This window comes from Syngnathus acus, chromosome 2 (assembly GCF_901709675.1).
Source record: "Syngnathus acus chromosome 2, fSynAcu1.2, whole genome shotgun sequence".
In the NCBI taxonomy this organism is placed as follows: domain Eukaryota; kingdom Metazoa; phylum Chordata; class Actinopteri; order Syngnathiformes; family Syngnathidae; genus Syngnathus; species Syngnathus acus.
The window spans coordinates 10329533-10352291 of record NC_051088.1 but is presented as its reverse complement, the minus strand read 5'-3'; the positions used below and the strand labels follow the sequence as shown (position 1 = coordinate 10352291).

Here is a 22759-nt window from a genome sequence, read left to right as displayed (position 1 = left end):
ACTGACATGAGCACATTGCCCTGTGTACGCTGCATTGATTGATGTAAAGAAAGGACAATGCAGCGTAATGGAGGGCGGATGTGGCAAACTCGACCGCTGTTGCATATGTGAACGTTAAAAGTGGGCGGTTGTAGGGTGGGACAAAGGACAGACCAAACTACGTGCAGAGTGCATGTTTATGAGCCATGTGTGTGAGATCGATGTTCAGCGTGTGTGCGTGAGTGCGCCTGTGAGAGGCCAGACGTCAGCATTGACAATAGCCTGCTGAGACCTGGGAGGTGGTCGGCCTCGTTAAAAGAGGCCTTGAACAAACACAGAGCAGCGGTAAAAGTACGGAGGGAGCGATGGATAGATGTGTCCAAGGGGTGGATTTGGTGTGATGTTAAATCACATTAGAGGGAATCAAAACGATAATGATGGTGCTTTGTCAACATGACACCAATCAATGTGTTTGGCACAGAATCACAATAATGGCTGAAATCAAGAAAAAATGTGTTTAGCAGAAGTGACGTATGTGCACGTGTTGCTAGTTAAAAGAAGGTGAAATGTAAGGGAGAGAAAAAAGCCACAAAAAGAGATTTGGTCAGAGATGCAAAACTCAAGGAAAATTGTAAATTGATGTTTAACTATTAAAGGCAGAGGAAAGATGGATGAAAGTGATGTAGCCCTGAAAAATGATTTACAAGGGATGAGTAATTTCAGATAACGCAGAGGAATCGAAATGAAAAAAAGAAAACCACAGGCTCCTTTGAGGAAAGGTTAGCAATGACAGAGGAGAGATGGGCAGGGTCAAGTGAATGTACGTGCCGCGCCCCAGATAGAGAAGCACAAAGAGATAAAGACATCCCCTATTTTCTTTAATGAATAAAATGGCGGGAAATGTGCTTCCTACATTTGTTTGGTGTGAGTCAGATGATAGTATAGAAGAAGCACATCAATAACTGATGAATTAATTATGAGCAAGCATATTTCTAAATAGGCTGTAAAAGTGCAAGAAGGATGTCCTTTTGTGTTACAACTGGCGGGTGAGTGGGATCCTTTCCCAGCGGACTCAAAAGAGGCGTGTTACACCCTGGACTGGTCGCCAGTCAATCACAGAGCATAGACAAAACAACATTTAGAGTTTTCGTTTAACCTCGCATGCATGTTTTTGGAATGTGGGATGAAGCTGGAACGCCGACACCACACGAAAGGCGGGAACTGAGATTAGAAACCAGAACCTCCGAGCTACGAGACAGATGTTCGAACTAAATTATGCATTGTGCCGCCCACAATAATTCAATTTCCAGAGACAATTATCTGAAAATCCAAGTCAAGGAAATAGTCATCAATGTATAAGGCTCCACCGGGAAACTTTAAAGGAGACATCTTTGTACGTATCAGCTGTGTACCAGATCCAAACGGGGTTGAAGACAAATGACATTGTGTTAAACATGCCACACAAGGACAGTGAAGGAGCCACTTCACCTCTAGACAGCGACGGCAGTGGAGTGGAGTGCAGCTGGAAGAGGTGCGTGTTTGTGTGTGTGTGTCACACGTTGAATTGCTTTCATGCCTTGTTAAGCATTTGAGTCAAGTTTTGTCTGCACAAGACCATTTTGATAGAAACGGAGTTGCTTGTTTGTAATGGCCAGGCGTGCATATTGGTGTTTTGAAATAGTTATTAGGCCTATTGAGGGCTACCTCGTATGGTCATTTTTCCAGTGAAATAAATCTTCTCTTTATATCCTGAAGGTGTGCGATTCTAGTTGGGAAAATGGGAATGGGGCTTTAGAAAAAAGGTGGGAGCAAGAAAAAAAGCTGGAGGAAGGAGAGAAATAGCCGGGATCCGCTCCTGTGTGGCGTCCCACCCCCTCCTCTCTCCAAGAGGAAGGACAGAGAGGAGCAAAACCACGCTTGCTCTCCCGGCACAGGACTCCGGGAATTCCGGGAGCCTTTGGAGTTGTGTCCACTCATACACGCAAAGGCAAATATTATGCAGCTGTAAAACTCCCAGCAGGACTCTGAGAAAGGAGCATAGTAGTGAGTTAGAAAATATATATTCAGAATACAGTTCCCCTTTGCTTCCTCGTGGAGTAATTGGCACCTGCTAGGGGCAGTCAGAACGAGCTGACGACACAAGCGGAACACAAGCCAGAGGAGCTTCTGGTGACAAAGGTGAGACATACCTTTACTGCTGGGCCTTTGCCCTTTCATATCAACTGCCTTATATGTTTTGTCGTGCAGAGGTTCGTCTGTAATGACTAACTGATGGAGGAAGTTTTGTGCGTGTTTGTGTAAGAGAGAGAGAGAGAGATAGTGAAGGTGTGTGCAGGTGTGTTCGATATCTGCATTCTATTGCTCTGACGGAATAGGTCAACTTGATTAAAGTTTTGCAAAGTCACATTAAACATCATCGGAAAAAAATATTAATGACTTGTGATGGTTGTTTGGAAATGTTTTGCATTATTTGATGTTTCATAGCTGAGAGAACTAAAGTCACAGCTAGGCTTGCTATTTGTTTGAATTCTTAAGCTTGACAATTACTGCTTTTTTTCAGACTATACGTCACACTCGAGTATAAGTCGCATTTTGGGGGGAAATTTATTTTGCAAAAACAAAGACCCAGAAGAGTAACACTTCTGGAGCACTTGCAGTCAGCGTGGAAAAAAAACATAACCACTTGTGAATAAACAAATGAAAATGTTGGATGGCCTTCGATTCAGCTGTCCAACCACATCCTGAGTTTGAGTAAAAATGGACTGAATTTGATAGTACAAGTCCTTACAGGACATTGCAATCTCCAGAAGCACTTGCAACCATAAATTTTAGATACGAGTGCCGCAGGTTGGCAGTGAACTCAGCTCAACTCCGCACTTTGACAAATCAAAACAGAAACGTCAAGTTTTTAAATTTCACTCCCAATTGATGTTTACTGAGGAACCAAATAGCTTTGATTGAGGAAGGTCTATTTAATGCTGCTAACCAATACAAAACACCATTGATGATCTAGCAAATAGCATCAGTGTCATAAACTTTTAAGCAACATATTTGAATACAAATATTGGAGCAACACACATAGACAGTCAATATAACAATACCCACAAGCTAGAAAATAATGACATTCCTATTGATTTCATTGGCGAGAGATGATCTAAAAAAATTCTGAGTTACGAGCGTGGTCACGGAACAAAATCAACACACATTTCATGGAATCACTGTAGATGCTTCTCATTTGTCAGCACTGATTTGCGGTACTTTTGTTCTGGATTTGTGTGTGGGTATTGCGACATCATAGCCTTAAGCTCCTCTGCCACTTTTATCCCCTTAACTCAATTTGAACCTTTGTTGCTTTCTGATGGTTAGCTCCAAAATCCACATCTTGGGTCTTTATCCCCTTCTCCACCTTTTACGATCATCTCCCATCATGAAGTTTCATGTGTAGTATGTTGTTTTCCACGTGAAGCAAAGAATCTGCATCTTTTCCCATCCTTAGTTGATGTTTTCCCACCCTGTAGGAGTGCTTGCAGGTGTGTGTTTTGTCTGTCAACTCACCTATTCAGCGTTGTAATCCTAGGTCTTGCTGGTCTTTGTAACATTCCCCACCAAAAGCCATTTTTGACCTGGATTGTAACCCTTCCATTATCATACCACACAAGCCCATATTCGCAACAGAGCAATTGTACATATTGAGATTGACTCACTTGGGTAAAGCTCCTATTTGTGTAGGGAATTATACACTTTGTTCAGAGACAATGCGACAGTGTTTTATTATGTCGCACTTTAGAAAACAACGATCAGCATTTTTGTTCTATTTTCCTACACGCTACCGACCCAAGCAGTAACTGAATCATCATTAGTTTATGTTTTCTGCAGTACCAATCTGTCTCCTGTGTGATGGAAATTAAAGTGTTTTTTAAAAAAATCATATTCATCAAATAATCAACAAAATATTCAACAATTAATCGATGGATTAATCAATTATTTAAATAATCAAATAAGGTTGCAGTGTAGAATGCTTTATATGTTGCATTCAAGGATGTAGAAAATAGCTCACTTGAGTTCACCTGGTCTGACCTCAAAGCATTGCATAACGTTTAAAAAAAAAAGACTGATGACCTCGATAAGCTAGCTTTGTTTAGTTGACAATTGTGACAGATCTGGCTGCAAACCTCGTCTGTTTTGTGTTAGAGTCAAGGTTGTGTAATTTTACAATGATCTCTTCATGTTGTTCATATTGTTATTGTGGTTGGATCTTGTGATAGCCTGTGTATCAAGATCTCAAATCCAAGAGGAGTTCCAATGGATTTTTCCAATTTGGCACACACAAATTGTAGACGCTTGTGTCTTCTGAAATGTTGAATTTTTGCTAGAGTCATATCAAAGAGTTATAGTATGCATTACTGGGGTAAAGGTAATATAGAACGATTCATATTTTCCACGAAAACAAAAGCAAGGTCAAAGTACAGCCGGAAGTGTGAGAGATTGTTGGGCAAAATAAAAGACTGGCATAACCTCTGAAGCACAGGCAGTATTGTGCACCTGCTCACATGATGTATTGGCCCTCGTGTTCACATTGTTGCAGCAAAGCAGACATTTATTTAACCTGCTGTATGAGTTCAAGGTGCCTCTACTGATTGCTGGCTGAGACCGCCAAGGTAACTTGTATGTTTTAGTTCATGAATGTCAGTGATCCACCACCACACCCTAAAAGCCATTAACCCCCATCTCAACCCCTTACTCGCTGTGAAAACCCATTAACCTTCTTCCCTAACTCTCTTCTGTCAGGCCTCTAACTGGCCACACACATCTTTGCCACTATTATCTATTCTTGCATGTGTGTGTGTGTGTGTGTGTGTGTGTGTGTGTTTGTGTATGACGTATGTATGTATATATATATAAATGAGAGAGAGCACGAAAGAGAGAGCGAGAGATTGTATCCAGTGTCAAGTTCTCTTTGTTTGAAATATTTAAGTGTGCTTACTGTCTTGAAATATTGACTTTTTTTTCTATGCAGCCAGAGGGGACAGATGAGTCAGTTGTTCTCTCAGTCAAATAAAAAGCAAAAGGCTGTTCATGCTACATCAAACTTTCATTGGGTTCATTTATTTATTCATCCATGCATTCTTTTAATCCTATGTACTAATAAGATTCTATTAGTGAATAAAGAATGTCAAATGTGTTATTTTTATAAGATACAATCTTATCCGTCATCCCCACGGCAAAAAACATCATGTCAGATTTGGGCCACGTCCTTATGTATATTAATGTGGCTTGCAATTTCCCACTTATGTTTATAATATAGAGTTTATGACGTAGAATGTAGCAATTTAATAGTATACCCACCGTGTAAATTGCTAGGCAGGTGCAATGATGCCTCATACTGTGAATCCCGTTAGAAGGTTAAGGCCTGAGGTCCAATTTCTTGGTAATCACAACTGAACCATGCCTGAATAGGTTTGGGACCGCTCAGACTGCGGGGTGATTTGGTTCACGATCATACTCACACTTGACCAATTGAACTCCTCCAAAGAAGAAAATCAGCACAAATTCAATTAAAGTGAGAGGAGTCACATGTGAGTTTTGTTTCATGTGGCCAAAGCAATTTTATGATGGCTGCATTATAGTGTGATGGGGATAGAGAGGCAGAGTGGAACGCTGCATTTAAATCTGCCTCGAGGTAGTATCCCATGGGAGTTTACAAAACCAGACCTTGAAGGTGATTCTTCACAAGACCATGCAAGAGACAAAACAAAAACAATGGAAGTACTCTGTGTTCCATGCTCCTGGGCAAATCTGAACCTGTGACTGAGAAGTTTTGAGAAATGCTTGCATAAAAGTGTAAAACAATTCCTAGAGCTTTGTACTTGGGTTTGATTTTTTTTGTTTGTTTTAGTTAGCGATCCTGGATTAAGGTCGCATGAAGAACAGAGGTGCCATTATTAATCAGTTGAGATTTCCAAATATACCAATTATCCAATTATAGACTTGCGAGGTAACAAAAATAATACATCAAAGTGGTGAGTTTGAACTTTTGCGCAGTTGGTTACGTTACAGCCTGAACATGAAGTATGCAAGTAGGTTAATGCTCGAGTGCGACATAATGGCCGTCATATTTTACCGTTGTCATGTGATATGTGTAAATAAGATACACACCTGGAATATTATGATAACAAATGAGTTGAACCTGAGGACACAGAAAGGAACACGAGGCAAGCATATTTTTGGGTGACAAGTGTAGATAAGAATCTAATTGATGTGTAGAACTCTAAGCTGAAAATGTAATAGTTTAAAGGGAGGTGCTGCAGAAATGCTCAAAACCCCATTGTGTGTAAAGATGTTGAGCTTGATTAGAAATCCATAAAACGAACGTCACTCATCTCAGCTAGAGGATCTACAGATAGAAAACAATATATTTTGAACTGTAAAATTTGATGACAAGGCGTAAATGCCTTAATAGCCCGACTCCAATGGATAGTATGTTTTTCCCCCATTAATTTAGGTGTATTTCCATGAATGAGGTGAAGGGTCAGCCTAGGCATTAACAGTCTTGTCAAAGATAAGGAAATATAGTCATTTAAACTAGCTGATTGGCCTGAGGTTAAGGTTGGGCTGAGGCCACACTGGCCAATCTTTCTTCACCATCAGCCGAGTGTTCACAGAGGAAGGATGGATGTGTTACTTGTAGCAAAGCTACAGGGGCTTAATGAAACCTCAAACACACTTTCAAGACAGCAAGGCTATGACGGTGAAATAGTGCTGGAAATCCGAAATACGGTATTTCCTTTCACTTCCATCAGTGGATGATGGTCAGGGCTAGCAAAAAAAAAAAAACTATTGGGAGCACTAACTTAGACATCTCAAAGTTAAAAAGCCATAATATATAAGAACATTGTCTCCTAGTCGAGATGTCATCTGAACATTGTTCCTTCACACAAAGATTCCAAAAGATGGCACTAAAGCCCCGCTTAATAGAAAAGTAAGCCTAAAAAAACAGTGACTTCAGCAAATAACGGAAATCATTTCCAAAACAAAAATCTGGGAACCCAGTACTGAAAAACACATTTTCATTTGCAAAGCAAAAGTTATACACACACCGCTGGTCTCATCCATGTGTGTTGTTGCTGTGTGTAATAGAGGAGGGGGAGGGTGCTGGGACTGTCCTGTCAGATCACCTTGAGCAGTGATGTACTGTTGAAGGTGAGCAGGAATTAGGGAGCTCCGCACAGCGATGGGGAAAGTAACGAGATTCTCACTCTCCCTGTCACAAAAGTGCGCACACACACACATGCACATGTTACACATAAGCAAGCACCCGTATACTTTCAGTAACTGTCTGTTCCAGAGCAAGCATGCACACGCACACACATGCACAGCATGTCCCACAGGGGAGCTCCAGGGGCTTATGCAAGGGATTTTGCTGTTCTGCAGTGTGCCTGTCAGATAAGATGGGATGCGCCTCTGCCTCCATATCCTCCTCACCCCCAACTAGTCTGTCACTCAAGTCACCTGCCATCTTTTTGCACACACACATATGCACAAGTACTGTATCCACACCACAAAGACAAAGATGATGCAAGTCGTGAGTTAGGTGGCACAATATGAAACTATAGTACATACGTATATCCTGTTAATTGAGTTTCTAGCTTGTAAGCTTTATAGCCTTTCTTAAGACCCCCTCCCCCCCAAAGGCTGACTTCATGCATGAACTCTAATATACATACATACGTACAAACATATATGTAGATGACACAAACACTCATGTTGGTATCCACTACTACACAAACACTAATGTACAGTGAGTACCAAAAAGCATATTCTACTACCCAACAGCTTATCCACGTGTATAAATTTCTTCAACGTGTCATTGTAACATTTTGAGCAGGTAATTGACAACAATAGACTTTGAACCTTTTGACTTATCTTTACAACCCGGGAAGAACATAAACAGAGTTCATGACTCATAACTGTCTGTGGACCCCTTTAATAGAATAAACACACACGTATGGGGTTGGAAATGGGCTTCCTGATGGTTTCAAAACATTAAATGTACAATGAGCAGGAGTTGGTGAGAAAAAACAGATTTACATTTTTGGTGCTAAATCTGTCAAATCAATCTCCACCTGATGTCGTGCTCTCAATTCTTTGCTAAGATGTTGGAATGACAGATGGAAAAAGAAAAAACACTTGTATTGCTATTGGAATGATGATGGCATGTCAGTAAAGCTTCATCTTGATGGCTCCCAGTGGTGATTTGTGCATTAGTGAAGCCTGCCCGGTGTCCTGTCAATTCCTCTCTGACTGAACCAACATCGGTTAGGATTTCATTTCATTGAGGTTTTCACTTGAGTTGAACAAAAAGTCATTCAAGATTGTTTGCTCAGCAAATTTAGGGTTTTAATTTGATGTGAATTTTCTGCCTCATAAGACCTATCGACAGAGATCCTCTCTGTTGATCTGCTCATTTTCTGTTTTACTGTTGTCTTGGGCTCAAAAGCGCATCAGTGACTCTGGCTGCCATTTCCCACAAGCAAGAAGCATTATATAAAGATATGCAGTTAAGTTCCGCACCAAATCGGCCATGGAGCAACATTATAGTTCGAATATATTACGCGCCTAATCAGTTTTTACAGGAAAAGCACAATCCATCCATACAAGTGTGGCTTGTATAGCTCATTTTACTACCCTCTGATGAATTAAAAAAAAGTGCAAATTTTCATTAGATGGGCCATAGACCACTCCACTAACTAGAATTATGTTGAAATGAAAACATTTCAATATTACACATTAAATTTCTCTTGCTGATGCATTCACTAAGAGCACTATCATTCCCACCAGCATTCGACCCCCTCCCCGGGCTACTCATCCTCTTGGCAGCTCTACCAGCTAATTGACTCAGGGGTCCCAGAGGGGAGGTGGGATCATGCCACATTTCCAATTTGGCTTCCCCTCTTTTGAATAAAAGCTACACCCATCCTTCTTTTCAACCGCCCCCCCCCCCCCTTCTTTAAAATCGGTGTCTCCCAAATATTTAATTCAACAATACCAAACACACATGACAGTGATCGGAAACGACTATTGTTTCAAAACAGCTAGCTGTCTCAGTATTATGCTTTTCATTGTTTTCCACAGCCAGTTGGCAATATGCTCACTCGGCTATAGACTTGAAAGGAGAGACACACATAAAGCGAATCCTTTGGGGCTCACCTTCAGAGAGCATCCTCCTCCACAAACTGCACTTTGGGATGGGCGTGCCTCACTTTGTGTCAGTGTGTTTGCGTCTCACATGCACAAGTGAGGTTTTGTCCCATGAACTAGCATACAGACAAAGAACAATGAGAGTTAGTCATTAATGCCGTATCTACATTGTGAGTGGCTGCATGTGCACTAAAGCATTTCGGCTATTGTTTAACACACTCACACAAATGCACAATGCTAGACAGCTTTGGGGCTTTAGTTCCAGGGCAGGAAGCATGTGACGTACAGTACGTATGAGCGGCAGCTTTAGCGGCCATTAGCAAGATGACATTTTCAGATGCACAGATAAAGAATTTGGGCCGTAGGCTCCGACGTGGAAAAGACATTTGACTTGTGGTAGACTCGCTACTCACGATACACTGTGTTTTGGAGCACTTGGGGTTTGCTCCTATGGAAAGATAATAATCAAATAATCCACCGATATCACGAGTCTGTTAGTTTTAAAACTTAACTAGTTGCTTGGTAGGCCGATTGAAGACTCCAAATTGTCCCTAGATGTGAGTGCGAGTGCAAATGGTTGTTTGTCTCTGTGTGCCCTGCGATTGGCTGGCAACCGGTTCAGGGTGTCCCCCGCCTACTGCCCGATGACGGCTGGGGTAGACTCCAGCACTCCCGCGACCCCCGTGGGGACTAAGCGGTTCAGAAAATGGATGGATGGATAGTTGCTGTGTTTTGCTGTTGACCGAAAATGATCACCTAATCCTTAATGTCTCAGGTTACGACTGTCAGGCATCGATCTGAAGCCCATCATGAACGCCTTGACGGGCTTCAGATTGAAGTCACTGAACGTCACCAAGGAGTGTTGACAAAAGGGATGCACAAAGACACGGCAATATGGTTTTAATTGCCAAATATCGGGCTGGGAGTCTTTTTCATGTGACCACTGACTATGAAGTGGAAAAGATCATTTGGCTCTTGTCTCATGTGGGTGAGGGGCCTGCATTCAAACAGCCTTCATATACCCCATATGTTTATGTATCATCCATCATTGCATCCAACATCCGGCACAGTTCTCCAAGGGGAAGTTTTCAGGGGGAACAAAGTGGAATAATGTAATGCTCTGTTGCCCCTCACTTTAACACATGCTGTTGTATCCAAAAAAGAAAGATAAGATCTCTTTCATAAAAATCTTAATCAACGCAGGATGTGCACTACTTTTTAACATCATCTAAATAGGAAATGGTGGATAATCTAATTTGTTCCATTGTCCAACTGTCTCCATCATAAAACCTTCATTGATCAAGCATGAAATGTGTTAAGATTTATAGAAGTGTAGAAAAGTCAATCACTGTATTTTCTTGTTTAGCATTCCCAACTGTCAAGCTAAAGTTTTTACACTTGAATGACAGTTAAGAATGCCACTGTGAAAAGAAAACCAATGTAAACTTGTGTAACAAATGCCACTGGAGTCTTACTAGTTTAATAAGACCCTGCCAACTTCCATCCATCCATCCATTTTCTGAACCGCTTAGTCCCCACGGGGGTCGCGGGAGCGCTGGAGCCTATCCCAGCCGTCATCGGGCAGTAGGCGGGGGACACCCTGAACCGGTTGCCAGCCAATCGCAGGGCACACAGAGACAAACAACCATTTGCACCCGCACTCACACCTAGGGACAATTTGGAGTCTTCAATCGGCCTACCAAGCATGTTTTTGGGATGTGGGAGGAAACCGGAGTGCCCGGAGAAAACCCACGCGGGCCCGGGGAGAACATGCAAACTCCACACAGGGAGGGCCGGAGGTGGGATCGAACCCGCACCCTCCTAACTGTGAGGCGGACGTGCTACCCAGTGCCCCACCGAGCCGCCTCCCTGCCAACTTATTGTGTATATTCATTTAATTATAATAGTAGTTTGTTTACTTTTACTATATTCACTCAAAAGTAAAATGTACATTCCAGACTACGGCTCACAAATACGTAAGTTAAGCAAAATCTTGTGCATCGTGCACCCCCTACCCCAGTAGAAACATACTCTACAGTACCATTGACATAATACTGCACAGATTGCAAAACTGCCACGTCTTCAGAATCTTTCATTAGCATGTCACACAGTAAAGAATTTTAACCACGTTGTGGGATTTTAAGATTCCCCATTAATATGTTCGCGCTCATCATGTCACACTTGGTGCTTTGCAGCGGTTTAACAGCGAGCGAGACTGTAACGTCGTCTTCATGTCATCTTGGAGAGTGGGGATAGAAAGGAGGGTGTTGAGTGCTTGTGGAAGCAAGATTCCTCTTAAAGCCAGTCGAGCATAGAACATAAAGCTAACAACCTTCTCAATTGTGATCTCGATTGTACTTTATTCTATACCCATTTACCCTCTCACAGATGAACCCTGAGATTCAATCAAATCTCTGCTTTATGGCTATATAACGATCATCAAAAGTTCACTCGGTTACTGTTCCAATGAAGTAACAGATTATTTTCATTGAAATAATTGGGGTATGTCTGCAGCTTTATTTCAACGTAAAAGCAATAAACTACCTGCTCGTGTTTGGGAATGGTAAGTCGCTTTAGATAATGGCTAAACCCACTTCATCCATTTTAATTAATAGCAGGAATTCGATTGAAATCATTTTCAATTCATTGCATTTCCTGCATCATGATAACTTTAATTTGGAGTTCTGTGGTCATCACCAATCTTTTTACCACCACACTGTTTACCTACCTGCAACTTGCATTACAATGAAACCCCACGAAAAAAAGCAAAATAAAAAGCAATTTCAATCACAGTCAGAGTAAGATGAACTCAGTGCTTGGCAGATGGAAATATTTAACATGTTCAACAATAATAATTGTCGACTCAACTGTTTTCTGAGCAAATCAGGAAGGAAAAATCCCCCTTAATACAGCACCACACCACCGGTAATCAGGTCTTTTCTGACTTTGAGCATTATCCACCCAAAGCTCAAATTTGGCCCGTCGGTATGTGCTTTCACCAAAATGTGAAATTTGGAACTAAATTGCCACGAGGACAAGTTGCAGAAACCAAGGACACAGAGAGGACAGCAGAGACGAAGGAATTCTTGCGTGTATTTAGTGGCTGGCCTCTCTTGCTCCACTCTCCTTTTGCTCTCCTCCTGACATGAAATAGTCATTAGGTGTAGCGGTAATCCAGCCCAGATGTCTTTCCACATTAACTAATGCACAATCTGAAATGTCAGGACCGTGCGCACGTGGCCAGCGTCTTCGTATACTACACAGCACCATGGATGTGCGTCAGTGTCCTTAAGTATGCCGCTCTGTCCGGATTCCAGCTTGTATTTGTGTTTCAAGCGTCAGACCGTTCGCACGACAAGATTTCCTGTTCTAAACTCGACAGGTGCTAAATAATGAAAACGTAGAACAAGCAAGAGAAGAGAGAGAAAAAGCAAAGTTTATGAGGCCAGGGAGTGTGGAGAGAAGGAAGACAGAACCGAATGAGTCAGCGGGAGGAAGCAAGTGTTTGTCCTGAAATCCAAAACAGAACCAAATTTTTGTGCTTGGTCTGAGCAGCTGATGGCAAGCGGGGCCAAATAGTCACACAACACTTTTGATTACTGGCCGCAGACAGGAGGTGGGTTTGTGCTTGGTGTGAGATTAGCTTTAAGGCAAAATCATCATTTTTTATTTGTTTTGTGCTTAAATCAAGCAAATAATCTCCTTTCAAGTACACATAGTGTGACAGACAGACTGGAGGGTATGGAAGAAAAGCAGAAACAAGGCAAACAACACTGGGAGAAATATCACGAGGGAGGATTTGATGATCGGAATGTATGACTGCCACTGTATACAAACATCGTGACAACATCTATGTCTTGTACAACATTCAGCAGTCGAAAATATACTTGGTTTTTCATATACATATGATCACCGTTAGCCGTCCGTCCATCCATCCATCCATCCATCCATCCATCCATCCATCCATCCATCCATCCATCCATCCATCCATCCACTGCCCGCCCGTTCTTCCGTCCGACTCTTTCTCAGTAAGCAATAAGAAATTTCATGGTGTTGAATAAGTAACATCCTAAGTCGAAGTTCACATCCTGCCACAGATGGAAATCACTTGTCCTGGCTAATTTTGTTTTTTTCCACCCTGTCGTGAGGAAATTGTGTATTATAAAGATACATTCATGAGGTGAGTTGGCTGTCCATCACTTTCTGCACCTTCTTCATCAGTGCAGATCTTAATACGTGCCTGCACTATAGCAAACATGGTACATGCTTTGAATAACATGTTTATAACTAAGAGACTTCCTTTTCATGACTCGACAACATAATTTCCAATTTATACCCTTTGTGTTTTGCCTGATTATCTTTAATAACTTTCAAGCCACAATGGTGGCTTGGCTGTGGTCTTGATGAACCGTTTCGGATGCTTTCGTCTCTGTTGAGCTCCAACTTGGCAAATTGGTCCGTGTAAAGCAATTTCTCTGGGTCTTTAACTATTTTCCTACTTGACCCCTGGCCCTGTTTTCATCTGAACATTTTAGACTAATAAAAAAGCTGGTCAGGGCTGGGGATTTTAATATTGACATGACACCGCTACATAAAAGACTACCAAAAGATCTTAAACAGGATGAGCTCTCACAACGCTGGCCATACATTGGATCGTTATTTTTCTTCTCCACTTTTATAACTGTGAAGACCTGCTCATCAGTGGATATAAATGTGTCTTCTTCACTCTACCACCATATGCTGATTTTCCTGTCATCTTTCATCCCGCTCTTAGAAACCTGGGGGTGACCTCTGAGCAATCCCTCTCCTTTGACAGTCATATAGAACATCTGCCTAATTCATGTTCCCCCCACCCCCTTGCCCACGCAACCTCAATAAATTCCCTTTCAGTAGTCCCGCTCAGGAAATGGAGATGCTCATTCATGCCTTTTGTCTGCTCCTGCTCTGACCACTTTTTTTACTCTGGATAGCCCACAAGCCTTCCAGATTGCAGCCGCTTTGCAACCTATAAAGGAAATTCCCAACAGCCCATGGCTGTGCCATCAATAAATCAATTGTTTCTCAAACCAGACCGTAACTAACACCCCAACACATTGCTAAATTCACATACCCTAGATTAGAACATATGAAGTGCATTGGATGTTTTAGAGTTGTGTTGTTTACAATGGCCTCTCACTTTAACGTCCTTAGTACATTGTGCATATAGTGTGCCGCTCAACATTACAAGCGAGTATCTAATGAGAGTGAGTCGACACAAAGGATTTGTTATCGGCCAGTGTGGCGTTTCATCAATTTAAATCAGATCAGACACAGCTGTACGCAGACGCCTGTCTGTAACTCTATACACACACACGCACACACACATACTTGGCACAGGGAATCCTACCTCAAGGGCATCTTGGAGCAAGGGAATAGCAAAAGAGACCAAACTGTCATAAAGAAACTCGTCATTTTCCTCACTGCTGCACGAATGCAAAGTGAGTGATCAGAACCAGCTGAGTTTTACTGGCTCCGTGACCACATCAAAATCATCCATTAAGTTCATTAATGTGACTCTTAAAAAGTAATTGTTATTTTCTCCCATGCAGGTCCTCTTCTTTCAATTTGAAATGTAATTGCCATTTTAAGTTACTGTGGTGAGCACCACTTTTCAGTAGGACATAAATCAAGTCGCAAAGACATGGTCAGATAGGAGTCCTTAAATTCTAACCAAATTAGTTCATGTCTTAAAAATAAACGTTGTCTGATCATTTGTTGTGTTTGTACAAATACTGCACATGCACATAAATAACTGATGACATTTTTAGCATCAATGTTACACTATTACTGCATGAAAAGTGTCCTGGCTGGTCCACCAGCATTGAAGACAAAAACTGGCAACCCAGCGTCACCATGGCAACTAGAAATTCCTCTTCTTGCAAGCCAGTGTCCCATAATAAGATAATTTACTTTATCTGGTTAAGTTTGGGGCCCGGCCGGGCTCAGCCCAAAAAGGAAACGTGGGTCCCCCTTCCCATGGGCTCACCACCTGTGGGAGGGGCCAAAGGGGTCGGGTGCATTGCAAGCTGGGCGGCGGCCAAAGGCAGGGACCTTGGCGGTCTGATCCCCGGCTGCAGAAGCTGGCTCTTGGGACATGGAATGTCACCTCTCTGGCTGGAAAGGAGCCCGAGCTGGTGTGCGAGGCAGAAAAGTTCCGACTAGATATAGTCGGACTTGCCTCCACACACAGTTTGGGTTCCGGTACAAGCCCTCTCGAGAGGGGCTGGACTCTCTTCCACTCTGGAGTTGCCCACGGTGAGAGGCGTCGGGCAGGTGTGGGTATACTTATTGCCCCCCGGCTGGGCGCCTGCACATTGGGGTTCACCCCGGTGAACGAGAGGGTAGCCTCCCTCCGCCTTCGGGTGGGGGGACGGGTCCTGACTGTTGTTTGTGTCTATGCACCAAACGGCAGCTCAGAGTACCCACCCTTCTTGGAGTCCCTGGAGGAAGTGCTGGAGAGCGCTCCTTCTGGGGACTCCGTCGTTCTACTGGGTGACTTCAATGCTCACGTGGGCAATGACAGTGAGACCTGGAAGGGCGTGATTGGGAGGAACGGCCCCCCCGATCTGAACCCGAGCGGTGTTCTATTGTTGGACTTCTGTGCTCGACACGGATTTTCAATAATGAACACCATGTTCAAACATAAGGGTGTCCATGTGTGCACTTGGCACCAGGACACCCTAGGCCGCAGTTCGATGATCGACTTTGTAGTCGTGTCATCGGATTTGCGGCCGCATGTTTTGGACACTCGGGCGAAGAGAGGGGCGGAGCTGTCAACTGATCACCACCTGGTGGTGGGTTGGCTCCGATGGTGGGGGAAGATGCCGGTCCGACCTGGCAGACCCAAACGTTCTGTGAGGGTCTGCTGGGAACGTCTGGCGGAATCCCCTGTCAGGAAGAGCTTCAACTCCCACCTCCGGCAGAGCTTTTCCCACGTCCCGGGGGAGGCGGGGGACATTGAGTCCGAGTGGACCTTGTTCCGCGCCTCCATTGTTGAGGCGGCCGACCGGAGCTGTGGCCGTAAGGTCATTGGTGCCTGTCGTGGCGGCAATCCCCGAACCCGCTGGTGGACACCGGCGGTAAGGGATGCCGTCAAGCTGAAGAAGGAGTCCTATCGGGCCGTTTTGGCCTGCGGGACTCCGGAGGCAGCTGACAGGTACCGGATGGCCAAGCGGAACGCGGCTTCGGCGGTTGCTGAGGCAAAAACCCGGGCGTGGGAGGAGTTCGGCGAGGCCATGGAGAATGACTTCCGGACGGCTTCGAGGAAATTCTGGTCCACCATCCGGCGTCTCAGGAGGGGGAAGCAGTGCAACGTCAACACTGTTTACAGTGGAGATGGCGTGCTGCTGACCTCGACTCGGGACGTCGTGTGTCGGTGGGGAGAATACTTCGAAGACCTCCTCAATTCCACTGACACGCCTTCCATTGTGGAAGCAGGGCCTGAGGACTCTGAGGCGGACTCTCCAATCTCTGGGGTTGAAGTCACTGAGGTAGTTAAAAAACTCCTCGGTGGCAAGGCCCCGGGGGTGGATGAGATCCGCCCGGATTTCTTAAGGGCTCTGGATGTTGTGGGGCTGTCATGGCTGACACGTCTCTACAGCATCGCGTGGACATCGGGGACAGTGCCTCTGGATTGGCAGACTGGGGTGGTGGTTCCCCTCTTTAAGAAGGGGGACCGGAGGGTGTGTTCCAATTACAGGGGAATTACACTCCTCAGCCTCCCTGGTAAGGTCTATTCAGGGGTGCTGGAGAGGAGGGTCCGTCGGGAGGTCGAACCTCGGATTCAGGAGGAACAGTGTGGCTTTCGTCCTGGCCGTGGAACAGTGGACCAGCTCTTCACCCTCAACAGGATCCTCGAGGGTGCATGGGAGTTCGCCCAACCAGTCCACATGTGTTTTGTGGACTTGGAGAAGGCGTTCGACCGTGTCCCTCGGGAGGTTCTGTGGGGGGTGCTTCGGGAGTACGGGGTACCGAGCCAACTGATAAGGGCGGTTCGGTCCCTGTATCACCGATGCCAGAGTGTGGTCCGCATTTCCGGCAGTAAGTCGGATTCGTTCCCAGTGAGGGTTGGACTCCGCCAAGGCTGCCCTTTGTCACCGATTCTGTTCATAATTTTTATGGACAGAATTTCTAGGTGCAGCCGAGGCGTTGAGGGTGTCCGGTTTGGGGACCTCAGCATCGCGTCTCTGCTTTTTGCAGACGACGTTGTGCTGTTGGCTTCTTCAGGCCGTGATCTCCAGCTCTCACTGGAGCGGTTCGCAGCCGAGTGTGAAGCGGTCGGGATGAGGGTCAGCACCTCCAAATCCGAGTCCATGGTCCTCGATCGGAAAAGGGTGGAATGCCCTCTCCGGATCGGGGATGAGATCCTGCCCCAAGTGGAGGAGTTTAAGTATCTTGGGGTCTTGTTCACGAGTGAGGGGAGGATGGAGCGCGAGATCGACAGGCGGATCGGTGCAGCGTCGGCAGTAATGCGGACTCTGTACCGGTCCGTCGTGGTAAAGAGAGAGCTGAGCCAAAAGGCAAAGCTCTCAATTTACCGGTCGATTTACGCTCCTACCCTCACCTATGGTCACGAGCTATGGGTCGTGACCGAAAGAACGAGATCCCGGATACAAGCGGCCGAAATGAGTTTTCTCCGCAGGATGTCCGGGCTCTCCCTTAGAGATAGGGTGAGGAGTTCGGTCATCCGGGAGAGACTCGGAGTAGAGTCGCTACTCCTCCACGTTGAGAGGAGCCAGATGAGGTGGCTCGGGCATCTCATCAGGATGCCTCCTGGACGCCTCCCTGGGGAGGTGTTCCGGGCATGTCCCACCGGTAGGAGACCCCGGGGACGACCCAGGACGCGCTGGAGAGACTATGTCTCTCGGCTGGCCTGGGAACGCCTTGGGATCCCCCGGGATGAGCTAGATGAAGTGGCTGGGGAGAGGGAAGTCTGGGAGTCCCTCCTGAAGCTGCTGCCCCCGCGACCCGACCCCGGATAAGCGGAAGAAGATGGATGGATGGATGGATGGATGGTTAAGTGTTGAAACAATTTTGAGATCCTGAAAATGGACCTACTCCACATTAACTGGCTGTATATGTCAGTGAACGTGAAGCTGAAACTTCAATAACATTTTGTTTGCTTTATTTGGAAGTCATCATGGTGTTATATTGGGGCAAAGTTATTATTATTAAAACTGCCATTGTCCAGCTCCTTATGGGAATCAACTGTACTTGCTTATCCCTGGCATTGGGCCAAAACCTCATAAGTCAAATTTGAGTGACTTTCATATTATTTCAAAATCTATACTTTTGGTCAGTTCAGACGTGTGGGTCTTGTGAAAAGCATTGTGAAAAGAAAGAGCTCCATCAATCAATTTGACAACAATGGAACATTAATAATTTTGAAAATAATAATTGTATATATTAATAATCAATTGTATATATTACTAATCAACCAATTTCAATCAATTTAAAATCAACAGGCTTTGAGTACTTGTAAAGTCAGTGAGCCTATGAGAGATTGGCCGGAAAGCAACGTGGAGACAATGACTGGAATGTGCGTGTGTGTGTGTGTGTGTGTGTGTGTGTGTGTGTGTGTGTGTGTGTGTGTGTGTGTGTGTGTGTGTGTGTGTGTGTGTGTGTGTGTGTGTGTGTGTGTGTGTCAATGGAGATCCATGGATGGCTGAGGAGGCTGAGTGGTGGGGCGGACTTTGGACAATCACAAGAATTCCTCTGCATACCTTCATACCTTCCACGCTCTCTCTCTCTCTCTCTCTCTCTCTCTCTCTCTCTCTCTCTCTCTCTCTCTCTCTCTCTCGCTTCATCTTTCTGTGCCCCCCCCTCCAAACACCTACTGTACTAACATACACACAAGCAGCTGTCAATGCCCTCTGTCCTCATCCATTCATCCATGGTTGTCCTCCATATGTGCCGTGTAATTCGGGTTGTGTGGTCCCCCTTTCGCCCAAAGTCAGATAGGATGGGCTTCGCTTCCCCGTGACCTTGAACACGATATGTAGTTTAGAAATGGAAAAGGATGGATATTTAGTGAGATAACATAAAAAATACACTATCCATTAAAGCAAGGATCTCAAACTTGGGGCCTGGGATCTTTTGTGGCCCACAGCATGATATTTTGTGGCTCCCCCATCTGTATTTGTCATGTTGTTAACCTAGGTGTTTCTACTTTTTGAATTTTTTTATTATTATTTTTTTTTTAAATCACTCATGGGCTAGCATTATCAGGCTGATGAGCTTTTGGCAAATCATAATTCTGAAATAACACTAAGTGGATGTCTTTTTCAAAATCCACCGTGAAGAGAAAGGTTGGCGACCATAACAGACAATTCCAAGAAAAACAGATGGAATGTTCACCCGACATGGAATGCATCGAGAAAGTTGCGGCGCTCAAGAAATCAGACATCATTACTCAGCTAGACATGCTGAGCCATGTGCAAAGTACCAAGGAGATAAGCTATGTTGTTCATGTTTAACTGCACTGTAATTCGTAAAAAATGAGAATGTTTGTTGTACTTTTTTGAGGAGTTGAAACCCTTTTCGTGGAATACTTGATGTGGCCCAGACACTCTCTCCAGCGACCCCCACATAAGTTGAATTTGAGATCCCTGCAAGTTTACAAATCTCAGTTTCCCTTTTGTACATTATTACACAACCGCTGTGCGAGGAAGGAGCCATCTTCCATCATCTAGCATTATCAGCTTCTTTTACACTAATAGCCATCATTTTCCTGCCCTTTTCCAACTTGCTGTTGAGTATAAACTGCACTGAAATCCCCCCAACTATCTTCCTTTTAAGGTAGTAAGATGGCGCCTGCGTAAATGGCGAATCCTGGAATGCAATGACTGTTAATGCAATGATATGGCTGCAAACATTGCCTTTCTTTTTAATACAGCTCTCATGTGACTATTATATGAAAAATGTGTTTAAAAAAGGTCTGCAGTTTACTGCTTGCTTTAGTTTTTCATATCGTAGCTTGAAGCAAGAGATAAAGAAGCATTCTCAGAAAAGAAAATCATGCAATAGAAATTTTCTTTGAATTTTTTTATGGTACTACTGAATTTCCATTCAAATTTGTCAGTGGTGGCAGCCAGGGCTTTAATTTTTATGAAGAAATGACATAACATTTATAATTAGGACTGCAACTTAATTATAGATCTTTTTCTGGGACTTCCATTCTAGTATCTTGATTCATCTTTACACATTGCTTCCATTTAATTGTGCTGTTGACAAACATTTTTATCTTTGGCTAAAGTCAGGGCTGTTATTTTCTCACAAGACTTCAGGCATGTTGACACTTTGGGAAATGAAGTGAGCTGAGGATAAGGGGATTTGTTACAAATCCCATCTGTCATCTTCCTAAGTGGTCTCATATCTCAGTTTGCATGGGTGGATTATAGTTTTATACTCAGAAAATGATAAGTACATTACAGCGAGGTGGAACCATGAGGGAGGTCCTCTATCATTTTTACTTCTTATATGATGCTTTAAAAGTTGGTAGGAATTGCTGCAATATAGTTCATTGTTATGTTCATGACATTATTGAGAAAGTTTGTGTTTTCTTTTTTTTTTTGAAGTGCTGGCACTCCACCAAACTGGTGTGGTGATAACACTGGTAAAAAAAAAATGCACGAAATGTTAAGATAAGAAAATTTAGAGATTTATTTGTTGCATGGATTCTGAGTCTGCCCATATATTTTTTGCTAGCAAATTATGTTTTCATGAAAATAATATATTTAATAATATTTATGAATTAAGGGTTAGGCTCAGCAACAGGTGATATTTTTTCTGAACTGTCATAGCCATAAATTACAAAACATGGTACAGTTTGTATTGCGAAAACCTTTGTAGGTCAATCTTAACCACAAAAAAGTGAAAATATTTCAAAAACTTGATGTCCTAGAAAAAAAAACCCAAGGTATTTTTTTAAATCAGCGTCAAAAATATGTTTAGCGACACATAAAGGCCTCTCTGATTCCGATAATGTGACACTTGCGGTCACGCTCACAAACATTGACCTTCTGTTCGCCTACAAAGGCTTGCATTTATTTTTAGCATTCCTCGCCGTTGCTCCGGGGACAGTTGGGCGACTGTGACCTCTGCCATTTGCTTTCAATGAGAAATTGTGATCGTGTTTACAGTAAACGTGAGAACATATGGAAATATTTACAACACAGTTGTGTCTGTCCTGTGTCAGGACTTTACTTGCGACTATCATATTCATTGTCATTTCTGTGATTTTTAGACAGTTAAATTGCATCTGATATTGCTGGTGACTTCTATACATTGATAAATTAAGAATTACAAATTAAAAAAGTTAAGGATTGCAGGTTTGACCAGATGGTTGCAGCCTCCATTTGAAATGCTTTCCCAGGCTTTTATTACAGTCTCCTTCCATTCTTGTTTGCTTCTGGGGCGGGGTTCTCCCTTCCTTCAGGAGGTAAAATGCAGGCTCTATTGGGTTATGGTCCGCTGACTGACTTGGCCAGTCTAAGAGCTTCCACTTAACATGATAGATTCATGCTGAAATACAATCAAATTGCAAATAAAAGTAAGAAAAAAAAACTGGGAGTCAAGGCACTCACTGGATAAAATTAAAAAGCCTTTAATATGTCATTTCATATCGAAATGGACATGACGCCCCAATGCGTTTCAGATTTGCTGGCCGTCCTCAGGGGGACACCTCCCTCCCCAAAGATCACCTCTGGTTTTACTCCTTGGCACTCATCTTTTCCTCTATTTTCAAACGCTTCATGTACTTTGGGTGTACGGAGTTAATGATCTAATTATCTTTGCCACCATCAAAGAACCTATTAGCATGAAACACTCACAGTGTATCATGTCCAATTAGTGGCTTTGTGCAGACCGGACTCATTAAATGTAGCAATTAATTAGAGAGGATGAATGGTCATTGCTCTCATGTCTCTTGTGCACATTATAAAATGAATTGTGTGAACTACATGGTCGTCCCCGGGATGTCAAATGGGCCCTTGTAAGTGTCACTCTGGTGTTATATATGCCACCAGAATTTTGGCCATGAAAAAGATTATTATGAAATAATGAGAAAGGGCGTTATTATGTTCAAAGAATTAAAGATTTATTTGTTTGCACTTGTGCAGTAGTGTGTCTCTTGATTAATGGAATATATATTTACCATTTACACAACACTAATAGGACATACAGCAGGAGCTACTTGGCTAATTTGTCAGAAGTGGACAGATTTTTCGGCCCGAGAGACCCAGGTTCAAATCTTTTTTGAAGGGAATATTCTGCACAATCCCATGACAATTAGTGTCAGAAGCGAGATGGTTAGTCAGCACCATGCTACGTCTATATGAGAACTAGGCCATTTTTCAGAAGGCAGAAAAGTGCGTTATCATTGCATTATGTATGTGAGCTAACAACTGTGCCAGAGAGCCTGACTGTAATGCAAATGTTTAACATTTCAACCCCATAGATCTGAGTTCAATCCAGGTTGAGGGCACGACTATGAGTTTTGTGTCAAATGATGTCAGATTGATTTGTCGGAAGACCATCCATGGAA

General features: G+C 43.5%; 1 protein-coding gene across 1 annotated transcript in view; it reads left to right on the top strand.

The window, feature by feature from the left end:
- Window positions 1-1872: 1872 nt before the first annotated feature.
- sema3b (sema domain, immunoglobulin domain (Ig), short basic domain, secreted, (semaphorin) 3B) overlaps window positions 1873-22759 on the top strand; it is a 52936-nt gene continuing 32049 nt past the window's right edge. Inside the window, exon 1 of the mRNA XM_037279275.1 lies at window positions 1873-2157. The gene's annotated coding sequence lies outside the window, so the exon portion shown is untranslated. The remainder of the gene's footprint in view (window positions 2158-22759) is intronic.